The sequence below is a fragment of the Pristiophorus japonicus genome, chromosome 9, assembly GCF_044704955.1.
Source record: "Pristiophorus japonicus isolate sPriJap1 chromosome 9, sPriJap1.hap1, whole genome shotgun sequence".
NCBI lineage: Eukaryota > Metazoa > Chordata > Chondrichthyes > Pristiophoridae > Pristiophorus > Pristiophorus japonicus.
The window spans coordinates 201,464,014-201,488,949 of NC_091985.1; the positions used below are offsets into that span (position 1 = coordinate 201,464,014).

The window sequence follows — 24,936 nt, forward strand, 5'->3', positions numbered from 1 at the left end:
GGCTAGTGCCTTACCAATATTTAATTGGAGGAAATGTCTGCTCATCCAGTACTGGAACTCGGAGAAACTGTCTGACATTTTAGGGAATCAGTGGACGTGTCGAGACAGGTGGTGCTGAGTTAGAATATGTGTCGGCAGCATATATGGGGAAATTGCCGCGGTGTTTTTGGATGTATCGCCAAGGGGCAGCATGTAGATGAGAAATAGGATGGGCGAAGGATAGATCCTTGGGGGATACCTGAGGTAGTGAAGCGGGAGTGGAAAGAGAAGCCATTGTTGGTGATTCTCTGGCTATAATTAGATAAGATAAGGGTGAGTGCAGTCCCACACAGATGGACGATGGTGGCGAGGCATTGGAGGAGGACGGTGTGGTCAACTATATCAAAGGATGCAGAAAGTCAAGAAGGACGAGTAGGGATAGTTTACCTTTGTCACAGTCAGATAGGATGCCATTTGTGACTTTGATGAGAGCTGTTTTGGTACTGCAGCAGGGGCAGAAACCTGATAGGAGGGATTCAAACATAAATTTGCGGGATGGATGGGCACGGATTTGGGAGGTGGCAACTCGTTTAAAGAATTTTGAGAGGAAACATAGAAACATAGAAACATAGAAGATAGGTGCAGGAGTAGGCCATTCAGCCCTTCTAGCCTGCACCGCCATTCAATGAGTTCATGGCTGAACATGCAACTTCAGTACCCCATTCCTGCTTTCTCGGCATACCCCTTGATCCCCCTACTAGTAAGGACTTCATCTAACTCCTTTTTGAATATATTTAGTGAATTGGCCTCAACAACTTTCTGTGGTAGAGAATTCCACAGGTTCACCACTCTCTGGGTGAAGAAATTCCTCCTCATCTCGGTCCTAAATGGCTTACCCCTTATCCTGAGACTGTGTCCCCTGGTTCTGGACTTCCCCAACATTGGGACCATTCTTCCTGCATCTAACCTGTCGAACCCTGTCAGAATTTTAAACGTTTTTATGAGGTCCCCTCTCATTCTTTTGAACTCCAGTGAATACAAGCCCAGTTGATCCAGTCTTTCTTGATAGGTCAATCCTGCCATCCCGGGAATCAGCCTGGTGAACCTTCGCTGCACTCCCTCAATAGCAAGAATGTCCTTCCTCAGGTTAGGAGACCAAAACTGTACACAATACTCCAGGTGTGGCCTCACCAAGGCCCTGTACAACTGTAGCAACACCTCCCTGCCCCTGTACTCAAATCCCCTCGCTATGAAGGCCAACATGCCATTTGCTTTCTTAACCGCCTGCTGTACCTGCATGCCAACCTTCAATGACTGATGTACCATGACACCCAGGTCTTGTTACACCTCCCCTTTTCCTAATCTGTCACCATTCAGATAATAGTCTGTCTCTCTGTTTTTACCACCAAAGTGGATAACCTCACATTTATCCACATTATACTTCATCTGCCATGCATTTGCCCACTCACCTAACCTATCCAAGTCGCTCTGCAGACTCATAGCATCCTCCTCGCAGCTCACACTGCCACCCAACTTAGTGTCATCCACAAATTTGGAGATACTACATTTAATCCCCTCGTCTAAATCATTAATGTACAGTGCAAACAGCTGGGGCCACAGGACAGAACCTTGCGGTACCCCACTAGTCACTGCCTGCCATTCTGAAAAGTCCCCATTTACTCCTACTCTTTGCTTCCTGTCTGACAACCAGTTCTCAATCCATGTCAGCAAACTACCCCCAATCCCATGTGCTTTAACTTTGCACATTAATCTCTTGTGTGGGACCTTGTCGAAAGCCTTCTGAAAGTCCAAATATACCACATCAACTGGTTCTCCCTTGTCCACTCTACTGAAAACATCCTCAAGAAATTACTGGAAACATCCTCAAGAAATTCCAGAAGATTTGTCAAGCATGATTTCCCTTTCACAAATCCATGCTGACTTGGACCTATCATATCACCTCTTTCCAAATGCACTGCTATGACATCCTTAATAATTGATTCCATCATTTTACCCACTACCGATGTCAGGCTGACCGGTCTATAATTCCCTGTTATCTCTCTCCCTCCTTTTTTAAAAAGTGGGGTTACATTGGCTACCCTCCACTCCATAGGAACTGATCCAGAGTCAATGGAATGTTGGAAAATGACTGTCAATGCATCCACTATTTCCAAGGCCACCACCTTAAGTACTCTGGGATGCAGTCCATCAGGCCCTGGGGATTTATCGGCCTTCAATCCCATCAATTTCCCCAACACAATTTCCCGACTAATAAGGATTTCCCTCAGTTCTACCTCCTTACTGGACCCTCCGACCCCTTTTATATCCGGAAGGTTGTTTGTGTCCTCCTCAGTGAATACTGAACCAAAGTACTTGTTCAATTGGTCTGCCATTTCTTTGTTCCCCGTTATGACTTCCCCTGATTCTGACTGCAGGGGACCTGCGTTTGTCTTTACTAACCTTTTTATCTTTACATATCTATGGAAACTTTTGCAATCCGTCTTAATGTTCCCTGCAAGCTTCTTCTCGTACTCCATTTTCCCTGCCCTAATCAAAACCTTTGTCCTCCTCTGCTGAGTTCTAAATTTCTCCCAGTCCCCGGGTTCGGTGCTATTTCTGGCCAATTTATATGCAACTTCCTTGGCTTTAATACTATCCCTGATTTCCCTTGATAGCCACGGTTGAGCCACCTTCCCTTTTTTATTTTTACGCCAGACAGGAATGTACAATTGTTGTAGTTCATCCATGCGGTCTCTAAATGTCTGCCATTGCCCATCCACAGTCAACCCCTTCAGTATCATTCGCCAATCTATCCTAGCCAATTCACGCCTCATACCTTCAAATTTACCCTTCTTTAAGTTCTGGACTATGGTCTCTGAATTAACTGTTTCATTCTCCATCCTAATGCAGAATTCCACCATATTATGGTCACTCTTCCCCAAGGGGCTTCGCACAACGAGATTGCTAATTAATCCTCTCTCATTACACAACACCCAGTCTAAGATGGCATCCCCCCTAGTTGGTTCCTTGACATATTGGTCTAAAAAACCATCCCTTATGCACTCCAGGAAATCCTCCTCCACCGTATTGCTTCCAGTTTGGTTAACCCAATCTATGTGGATATTAAAGTCACCCATTATAACTGCTGCACCTTTATTGCACGCACCCCTAATTTCATGTTTGATGCCCTCCCCAACAACTGTTTGGTGGTATGTACACAATTCCCACTAACGTTTTTTGCCCTTTGGTATTCTGCAGCTCCAACCATATAGATTCCACATCTTCCAAGCTAATGTCCTTCCGAACTATTGCCTTAATTTCCTCCTTAACCAGCAATGCTACCCCACCTCATTTTCCTTTTATTCTATCTTTCCTGAATGTTGAATACCCCTGGATGTTGAGTTCCCAGCCCTGATCATCCTGGAGCCACGTCTCCGTAATCCCAATCACATCATATTTGTTAACATCTATTTGCACAGTTAATTCATCAACCTTATTGCGGATACTCCTTGCATTAAGACACAAAGCCTTCAGGCTTGTTTTTTTAACACCCATTGTCCTTTTAGAATTTTGCTTTACAGTGGCCCTTTTTGTTCTTTGCCTTGGGTTTCTCTGCCCTCCACTTTTCCTCATCTCCTTTCTGTCTTTTGCTTTTGCCTCCTTTTTGTTTCCCTCTGTCTCCCTGCATTGGTTCCCATCCCCCTGCCATATTAGTTTAAATCCTCCCCAACAGCACTAGCAAACACTCCCCTAGGACATTGGTTCCGGTCCTGCCCAGGTGCAGACCGTCTGGTTTGTACTGGTCCCACCTCCCCCAGAACCGGTTTCAATGCCCCAGGAATTTGAATCCCTCCCTGCTGCACCACTGCTCAAGCCACGTATTCATCTGCGCTATCCTGCGATTCCTACTCTGACTATCACGTGGCACTGGTAGCAATCCCGAGATTACTACTTTTGAGGTCCTACTTTTTAATTTAGCTCCTAGCTCCTTAAATTCGTTTCGTAGGACCTCGTCGGAGATGGGGGCGGTAGTTTGCAAGGACGGATGGGTCAAGGGTTGGTTTTTTTTGAGGAGAGGGGTGATGACGGCAGATTTGAAGGAGACGGGGACATTACCTGACCAGAGAGAACCGGTAACAATGTCAGCTGATATGGGAGCCAATAAAATAAATTTGGTGTTCAGCGGTGTAGTGGGAATAGGGTCGATGGAACAGGTTGTGGGTCTCATAGACAATATAAGCTTGTAGAGGGCATGAGGTGAGATCAGAGAAACTGGAGAAAGGGGCTTGGGCAGGGGAAATCCTTGGAGGAAGTTTGCTCCAGTTAGCTGGGTAATGAGGGAAGTGGCAGAGGCAACTAATCGCAGGAGAAAACAGGGAAGTGGGGTTCAAGTGGACGGTTTACAATGAAGCAAAGAAGCCGGGGTTCTTTTTGCGGTCCAGAATGCTCTTGGAATAGTGAATAGTTTTGGCAGACGAGAGCAGGACCCAATAATGCTTCATGTGGTCCAGCCGAATGTCAGTTAAAGTCTGCGTCCCTTCAACTTGTTAGAGCGCAGATCAGTGTCATAGCAGGGTGACTGGCCAGGGTGAGAGAGTAATGGTTATAATGGGGGTTAGGACATCAAAAGTGGTAGTGATAGTGCGCTGTAGTAGATCGGTAGCTGCAGAAATGTCGTGGTGATTGGAGGGCCAATAGCTTGGATTTTGAAAGTGTAGTTGTAAGTAAATTGGGAAAGAGTATTTTTCAGGGGTGCACATAGATGGAAGTAGGCGTGGGACGGGTAAGGGGGATATGGGTGGGATTGATACAATACACCAAATGTCCCACAGTCCTTACCACCGTGCTTACTACCACCATCCCATGGCCTTCCTTCAGTCAATCTAATGGGCCTTGCCCTCACTGCACTACAAATATAAACGCCAATAACATATCTAGAAGAATAAACACTTTTATCAGACAACACAATTGCATCTCCATGTAACAGTTAACAGAAATAATTAAGAATCAACCCTGTACCAGCCCGTTGTACTTGTACTTGTATTGTGTGCTCATTTCCCTAACCTCTTGTTCCTGTAAGGTGTTTCACAGTGACTACAGATGGGAGATGGAACGCTGCTGTGTCCATTGTGGACATATCAGATGGCTGTAATTGGTGACCTCCAGCAGCTCTGCGGCCAGAATGCATGGCTGCAAACTGCGAAGTGTTGAGGTGGGCTAGAGCTGCCTGATCCAGATGGCCGTATGGCACTAACAAGAGCATAGGCCGCTGGGGGAGCAGGTATCCTGACGTCCTGAGGGAGGACAGCAGGTTTCTTTCTCATGGAGCCAAGGCCAAGGCAACTGAGTTGGTGTTTTCGAGGGTTAGATCGAGTAATGATGGATCTTCAGGAAGGCCAGCCTTCTCTTCCTCCACTGGCAGAGGACTGTCAACCGGTTCAGTAGCTGAAAGGAAAGAGATGGTCAAACATCACCTTTTATCTTAAAGCAAGAGTAGAGAGATGAGTGAGTGGTGAAAGCCTCTGTAGTTTCAGGTACACTGTAGGGTCAAATAGAAATAAGTAGTGAAAAAAAGTAAGGTTTGAAAAAAATCCTGTGCATCCTTTCCTTCAGCGAAGCCAGTCGCCATGGCCTTGCCTCTGCTTCCGCCAGTGATTTCTTTGCAGTTGGAGAGAATGTAAAAAAGAGGTTCTGCTTCTTCTGGTGGCAGCTTGCTAGCTCATGGCCATGTGGACTTCTTCTGGACGAACGAAGGGAATGTGCTACTGACACTCTGGCGAGGTGTTTAGATGATAATGATGTCATGCGGAGTAGCTGGTAGCCAGTTTGTAAAATTTTAGGTATGGAGACTTACGATAGTGGTGTAATGAAATGTGATGCAGCGATTGTAGGAGAGGGGAGAGGAGTATTGTGAGTATAATGAGCAGTGAGGCTGGAGATGGTGGATGTGTGAGCAGAGGTTAAACAGCTGTATCCTTACATTGAAAATTCTACTGAGCTCATTACCGAACTGCAGGCATATCCTGGGAGCTAACCCATGGCACTGACATACTCGACCACCTTTTCCCACCATTGATACAGGTTTCCTGCCCAGTAATGGATAGACGATATCCCTCCTCCAGTGTCTGTAGCCAGAGAATACATTTACCAGGTGCTGATTGCCTTTAAGTGCCATCAGGGAGGCCCGATATCTACCACTTCCTCCTATTCCACCCCCATACCCATCCCGTGGAAGTAAGCACAAGCCAGGGAATAGCAAGAGTAGTGCTAACTGCAACACATATACATTAGAATCAGCAGGCAGCACAAATATTGCCTGCTGTCTAAGCCAACGCAAGAGGTGTTCACTATGTGCCCATTTTTAGGCACAATCGAATAATAGGCCACGCACAGCACTCAAACACTGTTAACATTTTCTGAAACAGTAATGCAAGAGAAAAATTCTTAGAAGCAGAATTAATTCACTTGATCCAAAGAAGTTTGTTTCACCAACTGTGGTGATCTCACCTGCCCATCTGTTCGGTGTATCCACAGAAACACATCTAATTGTCTCTCTGCCCCGTTTACACTGCCCACAAATGTCATTCCCTTCCTAACGTGATCCCATTTTCTGTTACTGAACTCCAATTCCATCTTACTCCTTATCTCCTCATTGGAACTTTCTGTTATTACATAATTCCCTTCACAGTGAACCTATTTCCTGTATCAATGTTGTTAATTCCATTAAAATGATAATCACTACAATTTCAAGATTCTGAAGTCTCTTCAGTAAAGAACCCAATCCAATTTCCTTGAACTTTCCTCATCCAAGTTTATTGACGATACTAAATGGGAAAGTGCATTATGAAGAGGATGCAAATAGGCTGCAAAAGGATATGGACATGATAAGTGAGTGACCAAGAACATGGCAAAGGAATATAACATGGATAAATGTGAATGTATAAAATTTGGTAGAAAACATAGAAAAGCAGAAGATTTATTAAATGGTAAGAAATTTAGAATTGTTGATATTCAGAGGAACCTGTATGTCCTTGTGCACGAATTACTGAAAGTTAACGTGCAGGTACAGTTAGGTAAGCAAATAGTATGTTGAACTTTATTACAAACGGATTTGAGTATAAGAGTGAAGAAGTCATACTGCAATTATATAGGGCCTTGGTGAGACCACACGTGGAGTACCGTGTACAGTTTTGGTGTCCTACCTAATGAAGGATATACTTGCCTCAGAGGAAGTGCAACGAATGTTGACCAGACTGGGTTGGGGGGATTGTGAGTGGAGACAGGAAAGCATGTCAAATCAAATCTGTCCATTTACCGCCTCATCAGTCTAATCTCAATCATCATCAAAATGATGGAATATGTCGTAGACAATGCTATCAAAAGGCACTTAATCACGATGCTTAGTTTGGGTTCCGCTGGGACCTCTGGGCTCCAGACCTCATTACAGCGTTAGTCCAAACATGGACAAAAGAGCTGAATTACAAAGTTGAGATGGGACTGACTGCCCTTGACAACAAGGCAGCATTTGAGCGAGTGTAGCATCAAGGATTCCAATTAAAACTGAAGTCAATGGGAATCAGGGGGAACACTCTCCACTGGCTGGAATCATACCTAGCACAAAGGAAGATGGTTGTGTTTGTTGGAGGTCAATCATTCCAGCCCCAGGACATCGCTGCAGGAGCTCCTCATGTCAGTGTCCTCGGCCGCACCTTCTCCAGTTGCTTTATCAATGAGCTTCCCTCCATCATAAGGTCAGAAGTGGGAATGTTTGCGGATGACTGCAGTGTTGAGTGTCATTTCCAACTCCTCAGATAAGGAAGCAGTCCATGGTCGGGTGCAGCAAGACCTGGATGGCATTCAGGCTTGGGCTGATAAGTGGCAAGTAACATTCGCTCCACACAAGTGTCAGGTAATAACTACCTCTGACAAGCGAGAGTCTAACCACCTCCCCACGATATTCAACAGCACTACCATCGTCGAATCACCCGCCATCAATATCTTGGGGGTGACCATTGACCAAAAACTTAACTGGACCAGCCATATAAATACTGTGGCAACAAGAGAAGATCAGAAGCTGGGTATTCTGTGGCAAGTGTCTCGCCTTCTGACTCCCCAAAGCCTTTCCACCATCTACAAGGCACAAGTCAGGAGTATGATGGAATATACTTCACTTGTTTGGATGAGTGCAGCTCCAACAACACCCAAGAAGCTCGACACCATCCAAAACAAAGAAACCCGCTTGATTGGCACCCCATCCACCACCTAAAATAGTCACTTCCTCCACCACCAGTGCACCGTGGCTGCAGTGTGTACCATCTATAAGATGCACTGCAGCAACTCGCCAAGGTTTCTTCAGCAGCACCTCCCAACCCGTGACCTCTATCACCTAGAAGTACAAAGCACCAGGAACATCATCACCTACAAGTTCCCCCCCCAGGTTTCACACCACCCTGACTCGGAAGTATATCACCGTTCCTTCATTGTCGCTGGGTCAAAATCCTGCAATTCCCTCCCTAGCAACAGTGGGAGTGCAGCGGTTCAGCATTACTCAGTTGGCAGTCAGAGACAAGGCAGAGATCAATAGATTTTTGGTTATTAAGCAAATCAAGGATATGGGGATAGTGCGGGAAGATGGAGTTGATGTAAAAGATCTATTGCTGAATGGCTTATCCCTGCTTCTATTTTTTGTGTTCATAAATACCTGACGACCATAATCATATTTCTTAATTCCATTCCATTCCCATTCATTCATTCATAGCAAGAGAATCTCCTGCACTGTTAAAGCTTGAAACCCCCAAGAATCTATCCTTGGGCCCCTTATATTTCCCATCGACATGCTGCCCCTTGGTGACAACATTTGAAAACACAATGTCAGGCTCCACTAACGCCAACCAGTTCTATCTCACCAACACCTCTCTCGACCTTTCCACTGTCTCTGATTCAAAGCGCTGCTTTTCTGAAATCCAGTATTGGATAAGCAAAGATCTGCTCCAATTAATATTGGGAAGTCCAAACCATTTTCATTGGTAGCAGCCATAAACACCTAGCCGAGGTCTGCATTCCTCTCCATGGCAACTGAGTGAGACTGAACCAGACTGTTTGAAACCAATGCCTCCTATTAGATCCTGAGTTGACCTTTCACTCCCATATTGTCTCCATCAACAAAACCACCTACTTCCACCTCTAACATTGCCTGTCTGTAGATAATATGCCTCAGCTCATCTTCTGCATTTGTTATCTCCAGCCCCAACTATTCCAATGTTCTCCTTGCTTGCCAGCCATCGACCTTCCATCCTCTGTGAACTTGAGCTTATCCAAAACTCTGCCGTGCCGATCAGAACAGTCCCATTCACCCATCACCTATCTGCTTGCTGACTTACTTTGACTCCCCTCCAGCAAAACCTTGATTTTAAAATGATTAACCCTGTTATCAAATTCCTACTTGACCACACCAATCCCTATCTCTGTAACCTCCTCCAGCTTCAGAAATCTCTGCACTCCTCAATTTTGGCCTCTTGCGTATCGCCAATTTTCACAACTCCACCATTGGCAGTTGTGTACTCAGCTGCCTAGGCCCTAAACTCTTGATTTCCCTCTCTAAACCTCTACACCTCTATTTGTTGCCTTTTTCACTCCTAAAATTCTACTTCTTTGATCACGCTATTGGTCTCCCATTCAATATCTCTTTATTGGGCTTGGTGTTTAGATTTTTATGATTATGCATCTGTTAAGCATCTCGAGACATTTTTAGGAACACAGGAACAGGAGTAAACCATTGAGCCCTTTGAGCCTGTTCCGCTATTTGATGAGATCATGGATGATCTTCCACCTAACTCCATATTCGTGCCTTTGGCACATATTCCTTAATACCTTTGGTTAACAAAATGCTATCCATCTCCAGTTTAAAATTAACAATTGATCCATCATCAATTGCAGTTTGCGGAAGAGCATTACAAACGTATACCACCATTTTTGTGTAGAAGTGTTTCCTAATTTCATTCTTGAATGGTCTGGCTTTAGCTTTTAGACTAGATCTCCTAGTCCTTGAATCCCCAACCAGCCGAAATAGCTTATCTCTATCTACCCTATCTGTACGCCTTAATATCTTGAAAATTTTGATCAGTTCAACCTTCTAAATTCTAGGGAATACAACCCTAATTTGTGTAATCTCCCCATGTAACTTAACCTTTGAAATCCAGGTATTATTCTGGATTTAGTATCACATGTCACACACCCAAAGAGCCTTAGGAGTTATAAGGCATTTTATTAAGGGAGCAGCAGTTCAAATATAGTCAAACACAACAAGCAATCAGGATAGACATAGTAGACACACGACCTTGACAAGTAACTGTTATTAGTCCCGATCGGACAGACGGCTACTGGTACGAACATATCTTCACCGTCTGCCTAAAACGCCTTGTGGGCCTTTCTTTTACTCTTTTTTTGGGGTTGGGCCAGATGTAGGATATTGGAAGGACCATTTAACCTATGATATGTTGGGTTCTTTGTTGGGTTCTTTGTTTCAACTCTTGGGAGAAACCCTCCTCTTCACATCCTCCCAAGGTTGGTGTCAGACATGCCATTCTTGGCCTTCGGATGTTTGGAGCTGCCTGTTATCAGTTATTTATGTTCACATTGTTCAAGTCACTTCAGCTATTGTACCCTGGAATGAATCCTTCAATTCTAACACCAGTCTGAAGAGACTTTTGGGTCTCAAGTTATTTCTCCTAATTCATGATTTCATACATTCCCTTCTTTGAGAAGGAAATATCCTAATGACTTCTCACAACTGGCTTTTGATTGCTCGAGCTATTGCTAAGTTATGTGTTTGTTGCATTCTCCACTTGGGTGTTACGTAGTAGGGAGACTCAGGAATTAAAATGCCCCCTTTCTTACAGTTCAATCTTTGAGGGGAGGAACAACCTCCGACCCCTTACTCAAGTTCAATTAATTGTTCCGGTGTTCCAATTCTTCCCGCCTGGGGTATCCTTTGTTTCTTCTATCTTTCCTGATCTTACTCTGCCTGGGGTCTCCTCTACGTTGCTTCTGATCTTTTCGTTTGGTGTGCTCAGTTATTTTGTTTTTTAGTGCTGGTTATCCATAGACATGTATTAAATACACTACCAATACAATTTGGAGAAGTACCAGAGCATGTGAAATAATACGAACCTAAGGATGTGCTGATATATTAAGCCCATTGGGACAGGTCCTGTTAGACCCTTCAAGCATGGTAATTCTGGTAATAGTGATACAGGAGGCACCGCCAAAACCACCTCATATTGGATTCATACTAGCGGTTCCCATGCTGTGTTACCTACAAAATGCAATAATTACAGTCACAATTAAATTCAGTCTCAATCATTTAAAGTGACACTACAGTTTAACATCTAATCAATAATTCATGGACTTAAAAGATTGTCCAGATCTCAGTTTTACTCGTATCCACCTTGTGGATAATTCTTGCTAAATTTATTTTTCCCCAGCTTTCAATTGTCCCAATTCAAAATTCATGTAACTCCCCACTTCAACTTCAATTTCAATCCCTCTAACAGGTACCAGTGTGTTTAACTCCATGCTGATTGTTTCAGTAATTAGATAGTTTCCGATAAATTATGTGTCAATGCTTTAAATGCTATCTCACTCTCCTGATCCACATTAACCATTTCATATCTTGTTGTTGTCAAGTCACTGAGCATGTCTAAGACCCGTCCTTCAGTGCAAATTCATTTCCACACTCATACTGGTATCTCATGCTGCACGTGCCATCGATAGAAGCCATTCCACGGCTTTCAGGCGATCTATCAAAAGATCGTAGTTGTCTGCAGCTCTTTGCTTATCTCCCACTGCATGGTCCTGATATCTTGGGTGGTGTACAGGCCATCAAATTCAGTTTTCTTAAAAGCTACATGGCAATGACACAAATGTCTCCAAGAGAAAGCTGAGGGTTTACTATTTTTAACTACACTTCCCTGACTTTCACTAGAATGTTAGGAAAAGTCAATTCTCCTGTTTCAATCTCATTCACTTCCTCCCTCCATTTTACACCGCATTAATTACCATTCATATCTCATTCATGATACCCGGAGGAGCTTTACTGTCTAGTACAATATTAAAGATAGAAAACATCGATCAAATGTTCTCACTTGGTCCAAGTCATTAACACATTAAAAAAAAAAATTCTTCACAACCCATTACATTTTAGTTTCCTTCTGGCACGTGGAATAACATTCACTTACAATTAAGAAACTTAATAATGTACAATATCTTTAAAATTTCATTCAGCAATGCTAAAGTTGCTTGTGAACCAAGAAAAACCAGCTGTCAGCGGAAAGGGTTACCTCCTTTGTAGGTTTGTATGAAGGTGGAGCAAATATTGTCAGACGCACACAATTTTTTCACGTTACATAATTAAAAAAATATCTTTCCCGATAGAAACATTTTACCCAAGTCTTTGTGCCTTCAAAACTTGATTACAAATTAAAAATATGTTAAAACAGCAGAAATCATTAGTAAAGCTGTCATTATTAGCTTTAAATAAAATGTTCCCATCGCAAAAGACAGCCTTTTAGATTAAACTCCAATTGTTTCTAAACTTCTAATTCAAATACTGCCAATGACATTTTAAATGTGAGAATTTCTTGTATTGAACTATAAACTCATATAATTTAAAATAGCCAGATTTTAACTGTGGTCACAATGTAAGTCGGGTTTTTACAATTCAATAAACATCATATGTTCTACACAAAAGGAAAAAGAGGGTAGAGCTTCCCTTAGCTTACATTCATACAGGGGACACTAAAGAAGACGGTGCTTTTTTAAATGTTCAAATTGATTTAAAACGAGACCACGCATTTTTAATTTGAACTATATAAGGTAATAGCAATTTTGTTTACTGCAAACTATTTTAAATCAAAATACTGGCAACTGTGACTTCAAGGCTATCTTTTGCTTATCTTTTTTCATAGCTCCGTAAATCATAGTCAAAACAATCAGGGAAACTGTCGCACTTTAAGACATGTTCACACAAACTCCATACATTCCACTTAGCAAATCTTGTGTTTTATTTCTCTCAGCACAAAAGCTAAAACTTCTGTGCCGGTTCCATTTTTTCTTTTTTTAATTGTTGTCTCAGCAACTTATTTCTAATTCCCAGTTTGTTTCCTTCCTTTGCTGTGTTCTCAGATGGCCTGAAATGTAACTTAGATCTTTTCCCTCATTGTCTCCACCTCTTCTCTCCTGCTCGTGACTTTTTCTCAATAATAAGCACCATCCAGTTTGTGTTAAGTCTCACCTACTTGACACGCTCCCTCCCTCTACTTTCTTTCAGGGAGTAAACTATCTCAGTCTAAGCGACTAAGTGCCACCGGTGCACCACCACCATACAACTCCCAACATTGTCAATCCCACTTCTGACGCCACTGTAAGACTTAGGATCACAGGTCATACACTGATATCCAAAGGGTCTTACGAGTTATAAGGCATACTAGTAAGGGAGCAGCAATTCAAATATAATCAAACACAGCACCAAATCAGGATAGACATAGTAAACATACAACCGTGACAAGTAGCTGTTATTAGTCCCGATCGGACAGATGGCTGCTGGTACGAACAGTTCTTATCTTCACCATCTGCCCTGAAATGCCTTCTGGGTCTTTCTTTTATTCTCTTTTTAGGCGTGGGCCTGGAGTAGGATATTGGCAGGTCCATTTAACCTATGATCTGTCGGGTTCTTTGTCTCAACTCTTTGGAGAAACCCTCCTCTTCACATCCTCCCAAGGTTGGAGTCAGACATGCCATTCTTGGCCTTCAGATGTTTGGAGCTGCCTGTTATCGGTTACTTATGTTCACGCTGTTCAAGTCGCTTCAGCTATTGTACCCTGGAATAAACCCTTCAATTCTAACACCAGTCTGAACAGACTTTTTGGTCTCAAGTTATTTCTTCCAATTCATGATTTCTTACAAACCCTCGCTGCACTCCCTCCAAAGCCAATATATCTTTCCTAAGGTGTGGTGTCCAGAACTACTCACAGTACTCAGTCTCACCAGGGTTTTGTACAGCTGCAGCATAACTTCTACCCCATTGTATTCTAGTCCTCTACATTTAAAGGCCAGCATTCCATTAGCCATTCTCATATTTTCTGTACCTATTCATGACATTTTAGGGATATATGTACCTGGATCCCCAAGTCTCTTTTCACTTCCATTGTTTTAATTTTTCACCATTTTAGAAAGTACCCAGTTCAATATTCTTTATGTCCAAAGTGGATGACATTTGCCAATATTGAAATCCATTTGCAACAGTAATCTGTCGATATCCCTTTGTATTTATGCTTTCACCTACACTGCCTGCAATGCCACCAACCTTTGTTTCATCGGTAAATTTAGATATATAACTTTTTTGCTATCACCTAATTCGTTAATAAATACTGTGAATAGTTGAGGCCCCAACACAGATCCCTGCAGGATACCACTAGTTACATCCTGCCAATTAGAATACCTACCCATTATCCCTACTGCATGTCTTCTGTCGCCCAGCCAATTTCCTAACCAAGTCAATAAATGGTCCTCATTCCATGGGCTTCTATCTTAGATAACAGTCTCTTATGTGGGACTTTATCAAATGCCTTTTGCAAGACCATGGGCTTGAATCCCCAGTTTTGTGCTTCTGCGTGGGTGGTAAAAAAGGGTTTTCAGATTGCTGACTTCGCGCCCATTCTCAAAACACCTAGTTTATATTTTTGAAAATGGGCGTTACCGCGAGCGATATCAAATGGGTGGTAGCGTTAAATTTTGCTGACCTTCTGCCGTAAAGTGTTGCTGTCCTTAGCAACGGCATGGCAACGCTCGATTCCCGCGATTCAGGAGGTCAAGGGTCATCATGACATGCGCAGAAGAGGAGACATAGAAAGAGGGAGCTCAGAGGCACGGAAAGTGTGTGTGGCTGTGGTGTGTGCTTGTCTGGCTATTGTGGGAGGCCTGACTGAGATTCACCAGCAGCAAAAAGCCCACTCAGCATCAAGAACATAGTTGGCCCCGAGTTTTTGTTCAACAAATAATATATAAAATGGAAGGGCTGGAGGAGACCCTGGAGCTGGTAGGCAGGAACACTTGTGGCAGAGGGCTCCCAGTGATCCCAGAACCATCGCAATGCACCCCAAGGTGACGCACCCCCATTGCCAACCACACATGAGAGCCAGCAGCAACATCTTGCTTATGGCTCGGAGCACGTTCCCACCTCAGGACAGTCCTCTCCCATATCCGTCCAAGCAGCGCTTCGGCCGTCACCCATTCCCCCCCCCCCCCCCAATGAAGCATCGCCTGAGGAGCACCTCGGCCAGGCGTCTTGGAGTCAGGAGGGGAAGGGATAGAGGTGGGGAGGAGAAGGCGGGGGGGGGGGGGGGAGGGCTGATTTGTACAGAAATACTGATGATTTCAGCCTAATATTCAGTTTAAATGGTTTTTATTTTACAAAACCTTGCAGCTCATGGACTCAGATAGCTGCACCATTACACACTGGTGATTCCTTACCATCAAAGGGTATAATCACACTTAACTTCAATCAACGTAAACTTTCAGTGTCACCACGGTGATGCTCACCATTGATATATGACCTGCACACCCAGCAGTGTGTCAGCCTTGGAAATAACGCCAATGTTCTTTCATACAAAGCGATCATTGATGAGCTCCTGACGTAAGGCTCTTGCAGCTATCATGCCACCATGCGCCCTTTCATGCAGTCTACAGGGGGGCGGGGGCATGGCTTCAGCCTGATCGTCTCGGCCGATGTCAGCATCCGCCTCCTCATCTACCTCTTCCTCTCTCTGGTGAGGTGGACTGTCAGAGTCATCAGGCAATTCTTGTCCCCTCCTGGTAGCCAAGTTGTGTAGCATGGAGCAGACCACCATGAATTGAGCTACATGCTCAGGGTGGTATTGGAGCTCGCCTCCGGAGTGGTCCAAGCATCTAAAACACTGCTTCAGCACTCCAATGGTTTTCTCCACGATATTGCGAGTTGCTCTGTGGCTCTCGTTGTATCACCTCTCGGCCTCGGTGTGGGTGTCCTGCAGAGGGAGTCATCAGCCAAGTGATGAGGTCATATCCTTTGTCACAAAGCATCCAGCATTGACCTTGTCGCTCATTGTTAAACAAGTCAGGATGTGCGCATCATGGCTGCTGCCAGGAAATTGAGCATTCACTGCCAGTATAATTTGCTGGTGGTCGACAACCAGCTGGAAATTCAGGAAGTGGAATCCCTTGCGGTTCCTGAAAACCTCAGCATCCTGAAAAGGTGCCCGCATCGTGATGTGAGTACAGAATATTGCTCCCTGCACCTTGGGAAAGCTTTCAATTCTGGAGAAACCTAGCGCCTCTCACTCTGTGCCTCCCTGGTCATAGGGAAGCTGATCAAGTCCCTCTGGCGTGCGTACAGGGCTTCAGTGATCTGTCTTATGCAGCGATATGTGGCATGCTGAGAAAGTTCGCAAATGTCACCAGCTGTGACCTGAAAAGAACCCATTGCATAGAACGACAGTGCCGCAGTGACTTGACCTCAATGGACAATGCAGTTCTGATGGTGCTGGCAGGTGACAGGTCTGCCCTTATCAGCTGGCATACCCCAGTGAGAACCTCTTTGTGGAAGCGCAGTCTCTGAAGGCAGGTGGTGTCGGGCAAGTCGAGGTAAGAATTCTACTCCTTGTACTTGTGGGGGGTGTAACGTCTGGTCCTCCTCATCAGTCTGTCACTTTGTTCATTGGGCACATAAAGCAGTGCAGTGTTCCTTCGGTGATGTCGACTGTGCTGCATCTATTTGGTCACGAAGAGAGGGTGAAAAAGGACAGGCCCCATTGCAGTAGCTCTCTTTGCCACCGATTGCACACAAACAAGGAATGTCCCGATGATCACACCTCTTCAATTCCAATCCGTCACAGTAAGGTCAAGATGTTTTTAGAGATGCTCACATCAACTCCAACGACCTGCAGCGTACATCCGAACTCCGCCGAGGTTGAAGCACGGCAGCCTTTTAAAAGACATGACGTGTGATCTAGAACATGGCGTCCATAACGCGTCCATAATGTAGTTCCACATTTTGTGGGCGGTTTTTTGAGCGAGCGATATTGTGGGTGATATGTGTGCGAGGTAGTGAAATTAACGATGGCCGATCTCCATGACCGCTAGTTTGGGTAAAAGTGCTGTTTACGACAAAAAACAGTCGCCGGGTGATATTATTGAATCTCGGCCTTATTTCCGTGCGGAAAGTAACTCTGGCCGATATTATGGGCATTGAGTTCGCCCATTCTCCTGATTCCACCCAAAAAAAAGTGGGCGGGCGGTAATATTTTTTCTCGGCATTAAGCACATGGGAAAGTAACACTCGGTGATAAGTTTCCGAAAAATGGCCATCAGTTTCCATTTTGTGCCAAAATGGGCGCAATATGGGCGTTATACATCATTTCAGTGGTAAAATGGGCGTTAAGTGGGTGTTCAGCATGCAAAAAAAAAAGTGGAGGTTCTAACGCCATATAAATAACATCGATAGATATTCCACTGTCCGCTACTTTAGTCACCACATCAAAAGATTCAATCAGGTTCATGAGGCATGAACTACCTTTCACAAAACCATGCTGGCTCGCTCTGTTCTGTCACCCTATCCTTAATCTATAGACTCGAGCAATTTTCCAACAACAGATGTAAGGCTAACTGGTCTATAATTCTATTGTTTCCCTCTTTCGCCTTAAATAGCGGAGTGACATGCACAATTTTCCAATTTAAAGGAACGATTCAGAATCGAGAAAACTTTGGAAGATTGTAGTTCGGGCATCTGCAACGTGCTCATCTTCTCCTTTAAAATCCTGGGATGGAAATCATCTGGTCTTGGGGATTTGCCACTCTTTTGTGCCATTAATTTATTCATTACTGTCATTTTACTTATGTTAATTTTATTGAATCCCTGTCCCCAATTCAATATTAGTTTCCTTGGGATTCCTGTCATGCTGTGAATACTGATGCAAGGCAATTATATAACATGTCTGCCATTTCCTTATTATCATTTACAATATCACCGCTTTCAGTTTTGAAGGGACCAATATTTCTCCTGAATACCCTCTTTCTCCTAATAACATTTTAGAAATTCTTTCTGTTGATTTTGATGTACCTTGAAAGTTTATTTTCATGCACCATTTTTTTAGCTTTTACCATCTGTTTTGTGACGGTTTGCAGATCATTGTATCTTTCCCATTCGCCAGGATCTCTACTATTTTTTGCATTTTTTTGAAAGCTTTTTCAAATTAATTTTATGCTGCCCTTTACCTCTTTAGTGGCACATGGCTGATTTTTTTCAAAGTAGATCTCTTGCCCCTCAGGATAATAAACGTGTTACCTTGTATTATTTTTTGAACAATTCCCGCTGAACTTCTGTCGTTTTAGCATTAACAGATTTTGCCCAGTTTACTGTGGATAGTCTGTGTCTCATCCCGTTGAAGTCAGCCTTATCTAAATCTAGAATCATAGTTGCTGTTTTGCATTTCTCTCTTTCAGATTCTACGTTGACCTCGATCATGTTATGATCGGTATTGCATTCGTAACAAAATAGATGAGTTAATGGCACAAATGGATTCAAATGGGTATGATCTGATAGCCGTTACAGAGACGTGGTTGCAAGGTAACCAGGACTGGGAATTAAATATTCAGGGGTATTTGACAATTAGGAAGGACAGACAGAAAGGAAAAGGAGGTGGGGTAGCACTGTTAATAAAGGATGTGATCAGTGCGTTATTGAGAAACGATATTGGCTCAGAAGATCAAGATGTTGAATCAGTTTGGGTGGAGATAAGGAATAATAAGGAGGAAAAGTCGCTGGTGGTCATAGTCAATAGGCCCCATAACAGTCGCTACACTGTTGGATGGAGTATAAATCAAGAAATAATGGAGGCTTGTAAAAAATGAATGGCAATAATGGGTGATTTTAACCTGCATATTGATTGGACAAAGCAAATTGGCCAGGGTAGCCTTGAGGAAGAGTTCATAGAGTGTATCTGGGATAGTTTCCTTGAACAGTACGTTACGGAACCAACCAGGGAGCAGGATGTCTTAGATCTGGTATTGTGTAATGAGACAGGATTAATAAATTATCTCCTAGTAAAGGATCCTCTAGGAACGAGTGAACATAACATGGTTGAATTTCAAATTCAGTTGGAAGGTGAGAAAGTTGGATCTCAAATCGTTGTCCTAAGTTTAAATAAAGGAGACTACAAAGGTATGAAGGCAGATTTGGCTAAAGTGGACTGGGAAAATAGATTAAAGAGTGGAACGGTTGATGAGCAGTAGCAGACATTTAAGAAGATATTTCACAACTCTCAAGAAAATATATCCCAATGAGAAGGAAAGACTAAGATAGGGATAATATTCCGTGCCGAACTAAGGAAATAAGGGATGGTATCAAATTGAAAACAAGGGCATACAAAGTGGCCAAGATGAATGGGAGGCCAGAGGATTGGGAAACCTTTAAAAGCCAGCAAAGAACAACTACAAAAATTATAGAGAGGGAAGATAAATTATGAAAGTAAACTAGCACGAAATATAAAAACAGATAGTAAGAGTTTCTACAGGTACGTAAAAGGAAAAGAGTGGCTAAAGTAAATGTTGGTCCCCTAGGGAATGAGACTGGGGAATTAATAATGGAGAACAGGGAAATGGCAGAGATGTTGAATGAATATTTGGATTGGTCTTCACGGTAGAAGACACTAAAAACATCCCAATAATGGATAATCAAGTGGCTATAAGGAGGGATGAACGTAATTCAATCACTATCATTAAAGAAGTAGTGCTCAGTAAAATAATGGGACTAAAGCCAGAAAAGTCCACTGGACCTGATGGCTTATATCGTAGGATCTCAAAAGAAGTGGCCGCAGAGATAGTGGATGCAATCTACCAAAATTCAACTGGATTGTGGGGTGGTCCTAGAGGATTGGAAAACCGCAAATATAATGCCCCTATTAAAAAAGAAGGCAGACAAAAAGTAGGAAACTATAGACCAGTTAGCCGAACATCTGTCTTTGGGAAAATGACGGACTCCATTATTAAGGAAGCAGTAGCGGGATATTTGGAAAAGTATGATTCAATCAAGCAGAGTTAGCGAGGTTTTATGAAAGGGAAATCATGTTTGACAAATTTGCTGGAGTTCTTTGAGGATGTAACGAGCAGGGTGGTTAAGGGGGAACCAGTGGATGTGGTGTATTTGGATTTCCAGAAAACATTCGATAAGCTGCCACATAAGAGGTTACTGCACAATATAGAAGCTCACGGGATTGGGGGTAATATATTAGCATGGATAGAGGATTGGTTAACTAACAAGACAACAGAAAGTCGGGATAAATGGGTCATTTTCTGGTTGGCAAACAGTGACTAGTGAGGTTCAGCAGGGATCGGTACTGGGTCCTCAACTATTTGCAATCTATATTAATGACTAGGATGAAGGGACCGAGTATAATGTAGCTAAGTTTGCTCATGATACAAAGATGGGTGGGAAAGCAAATTGTGAGGAGGACATGAAAAATCTGCAAAGGGATATAGACCGGCTAAGTGAGTGGGCAAAAATTTGGCATATGGATTATAATGTGGGAAAATGTGAGTTTATCCACTTTGGCAAAAATAATAGAAAAGAAAATTATAATTTAAATGAAAAAAAATTGCAAAGTGCTGCAGTACAGAGAGACATGGGGATCCTTGTGCATGAAACACAAAAAATTAGTATGAAGGTACTGCAAGTAATCAGAAAGGCAAATGGAATGTTGGCCTTTATTGCAAGGGGGATAGAGTATAAACACTGTACAGGGTATTGGTGAGGCCACACCTGGAGTACTGTGTACAGTTTTGGTCTCTGTATTTAAGGAAGGATATACTTGAATTGGAGGCTGTTCAGAGAAGGTTCACTAGGTTGATTCCGGAGATGGGGGGTTGACTTATGAGGATAGGTTGGACCTAGACATCTTGGAGTTCAAAAAATGAGAGGTGATCTTATTGAAACATAAGATAATGAGGGGGCTCGACAAGGTGGATGCAGAGAGGATATTTCCACTCATCGGGAAAACTAAAACTAGTGGGCATAGGGTTAGAACCTCCTCTTTTTTTGCCTGCTTAACGCCCACTTAACACGCATTTAACCGCTGAAATGATGTATAATGCCCAGATATCGCCACTTTTGGCACAAAATAGAAACTGATGGGCTTTTTTAGGAGACTTATCACCGAGCGTTATTTTCCCCATGTGCTTAATGCCGAGGAAAAATATTACCACCCGCACTTTTTTTTGGGGGCACAATCAGCAGAATGGGCGATTTCAACGCCCATATTATCGCCCAGCGTTACATTCCTCCTGCACTTAATGCCGAGATTAAATAATAACGCCCGCCCTCTGTCTTTTGTCGTAAAGAGCATATGTACCCAAACTCGCGGCCATGGAGATCGCCCTCCGTCAATTTCACCAACTCGCGCACACATCGCCCAGAATATCGCCCATCCAAAAAAACCGCCACAAAAAGTGGAACTAACCAGGACGGACGCCAGCTGGCATTTGTTAAATCCCACTCTTACGTGAGGAGCTGATATCGGAAAGATTTGCCTGTAAGAGCGCTGATGTGTGTGGCAACGCTGACACACTGCTGTGTGTGTGTAGCTCAGACATCAATGGTGCCCATCCACTTGGTGCCAGTTAAAGTTTACGTTGATTGATAAGGTGTATTTAACCCTTTCACGATAAGGAATCACCAGTGTGTAACGGTCCAGCTATCTGAGACAATGCGCAACAAGGTTATGTTCAATAACAAAAGTTTAATACCAACATTGGTCTAAAATCAGAAGTGATGGAGGCAATAGCATCCAACCCCTACCCACATCCCACTCTTTCCACCATTGACATAAATCACATGGTCAACATGTCCAACAACACAGAATACAAAGGCAAAGCAGGAGCGTGGTCCCCAGCCCCCATACATTGCAACAAATTGCAAACACCCAGATGGAGATATAACACAGCCATCACCTGCACACATGCACCTCACTTTCCTTTCACCCTCTCTTTCTTCTCCCCACCGCTATGCCTTCCCCTCCTCGCTCCACGGTGTCTGTCCGAAGAGCTCCTCAGGCGGTGCCTCTTTGGGGGGGATGAAGGCAGATGTGTTGGTGGGATGGGTACAGGAGCGGGGGGTGCTGAGGGGGCAACATTCTCTGATGCAGAAGCAGGATCTTGGTCCTTGCTCGCACCTGTTGTTCGCAGTGATGGTGCTGAACCTAGAGGTGGAGTGCTGCGCTCTGGGACCACTGGGAGCCTTCTGCCACCAGTGTTCCTGGCTACCAGCTCCAGGGTCTCCTCCATCTCTTCCATTTTATATATTATTTGTTGGACAAAAACTCTGTCCCAACTATATTCTTGGTGCTTAGTGGGCTTTTTTCTGCTGGTGAATCTCCGTCGTGCCTCCCACAACAGCCAAACAAGCACACACCACAGCCACACACACTTTCAGTGCCTCTGAGCTCCCTCTCTCTCTGTCTCCTCTTCTGCGCATGTCATGATGACTCTTGATCTCCAGAATCGTGGGAATCGAGCGTTGCCATGCCGTTGCTAAGGGCGGCTACACTTTACGGCAGAAGGTCAGAAAAAATTTACGCTACCACCCCTTTGATATCGCTCGTGGTTATGCACATTTTCAAAAATGTAAACTAGGTGTTTTGAGAGTGGGCGAGAAGTTGGCGATCTGAAAACTCTGTTTTACTGCCCACACCGGAAATAATGTCCATTTTTGGGCAATAAGCACGAAAGTGGGGGTTCTAGCCCATAGTCTTAGAATAAGGGGCCACCCATTTAAAACTGAGATGAGGAGAAATTTCTTCTCTGAGAGGGTTGTAAGTCTGTGGAATTCTCTGCCCCAGAAAGCTGTGGAGGCTGGGTCATTGAATCTATTTAAGGCGGAGGTACAGATGTTTGAGCGACAAGGGAGTAAAGCGTTATGGGGAGGGGGGCAGGGAAGTGGAGCTGAGTCCATGATCAAATCAGCCATGATCGTATTGAATGGCGGAGCAGGATCAAGGGGCCAAATGGCCTACTCCTGCTCCTATTTCTTATGTTCTTATGTAAATGTTCACACACAGTTAGGCTGTTAACTAAATCTCGCTCATTGATAATTTCCAAATGTAAGTTACGATGTTACTGGGTCATTGTCAGGTTATTGTAGTTAATCCTGTTTTTAACCTTCACAATTACAGTAACATATCCCTGTGACATAACCCTGTGAAGTAGAGTGGAAGAGCAATAGGGGACGGGAATTCGATAGTTAGGGGTGCAGAGAGACATTTCTGCGGCCGCAGATGTGACTCCAGGATGGTATGGTGCCAGGGTCAAGTATGTCACCGAGCGGCTGCAGGGCATTCTAGGGGGAGAGGGTGAACAGCCAGAGATTGTGGTCTATATCGGTACCAATGACAAAAAGGGATGAGGTCCTGCAGGCAGATTTTAGGGAGCTAGGAGAGAGATTAAAAAGCTGGACCTCAATGTTAGTAACCTCTGGATTATGCCCGGTGCTATGTGCTAGTGTGTACAGAAATAGGAGCATAGGACGTGGCCGGAATAATGGTGCAGGAGGGAGGACTCTAGATTCCTGAGACATTGGGACCGTTTCTGGGGGAGGTGGGACCTGTACAAGCTGGACGAGTTTGCACCTCAACAGAGCCACGACCAATATCCTCACATGGAGGGTTTACTTGTGCTGTTGAGGAGGGTTTAAACTAGCTTGGCAGGGGATTCAGCAGGGAGAGAAGCAAAGCTGGAATTTCAAAGCAGAAAAGTAGAAAGTAAATTTGAAGAACAGAGGAAACGAGGGCTAGAAAATAGACAACAATGAAGTTTGGCAGTATTAAATGGTATATACTTCAATGGTGCAGAGGTGCAGTGGGAAATCATGGTGCAGGCACAGCAAATGAGGGTATGGGACTCAGAAGAGCCGAGGGCCCAGGGGCAGCACGGGCCTTCCCACACTGCAATATGTGTGCGCACTAGGTCCATGCAGCACAGCAGGTCTCCAGTTGTCCTGGTTAATCCTTGGCACAGAATAAAGGCCTAGCTCTGCCAAGCCCGTGTGGTGGCTTCTGTGCAACGGTCACCACACCTTAAAAAAATCGATGCACAGGCATTTTCCACCCCTTCAATTGGAGTTTAGGACTGGAACATCAGGTCCTTCATTGAAACATCTGTGAACTCTTGTGAAAGCAAGTCATCCTCGGTCGATGGACCGCCTATGATGATGATGATAGTTCAATGCAAGGTGAGGCAGATGTGCTCATAGCACAGATAGTCACTTGGGAGTATGATATTATAGCTATTACTGAGACATGGCTGAAAAAAGGGAAGATATGGCAGCTCAACATTCCTGGTTACAGGGTTTTCAGACGGGATTGAGAGGGGTGTAAAAAAGGAGGGGAGGTCGCAGTATTGATCAAAGAAGCAATTATAGCGGTGAGTAGGGATGATATGTTGGAAGGATCGTCAAATATGGGTCAAATTGAAAACAAAAAGGGGTGATCACACTGCTGGGAATGTACTATAGACCCCCAAATAGTCAGAGGGACATAGAAAAGCAAAAATGTAGGCAAATTTCTAAGAAGTTCAAAATCTAAAGGGCAGTAATAGTAGGGGATTTCAACTACCCCAATATTAACTAAGAAAACATTAGTGTGAAATGTATAGAGCGGGGTGGGGGGGGGGGATTCATAAAATGCATTCAGGAGAACTTTTTTAGCCAGTATGTACCAAGCCCAACAAGATGGGTGGGGCCTGTTCTGGACTTAGTTTTAGGGAATGAAGCTAGGCAGGTGGAAGGGGTATCCGTGGGAGAGCATTTTGGTGCTAGTGATCATAATTCACTTAGATTTAGGGTAGTAATGGAAAAGGACAAAAATGGACGAGGAATAA

The 24,936-nt window shown here is 43.9% G+C and overlaps 1 pseudogene; it reads left to right on the top strand.

The window, feature by feature from the left end:
* The window catches only part of LOC139273439 (NACHT, LRR and PYD domains-containing protein 3-like), an 84,455-nt pseudogene that overhangs the window by 46,539 nt on the left and 12,980 nt on the right, over positions 1-24,936 (top strand).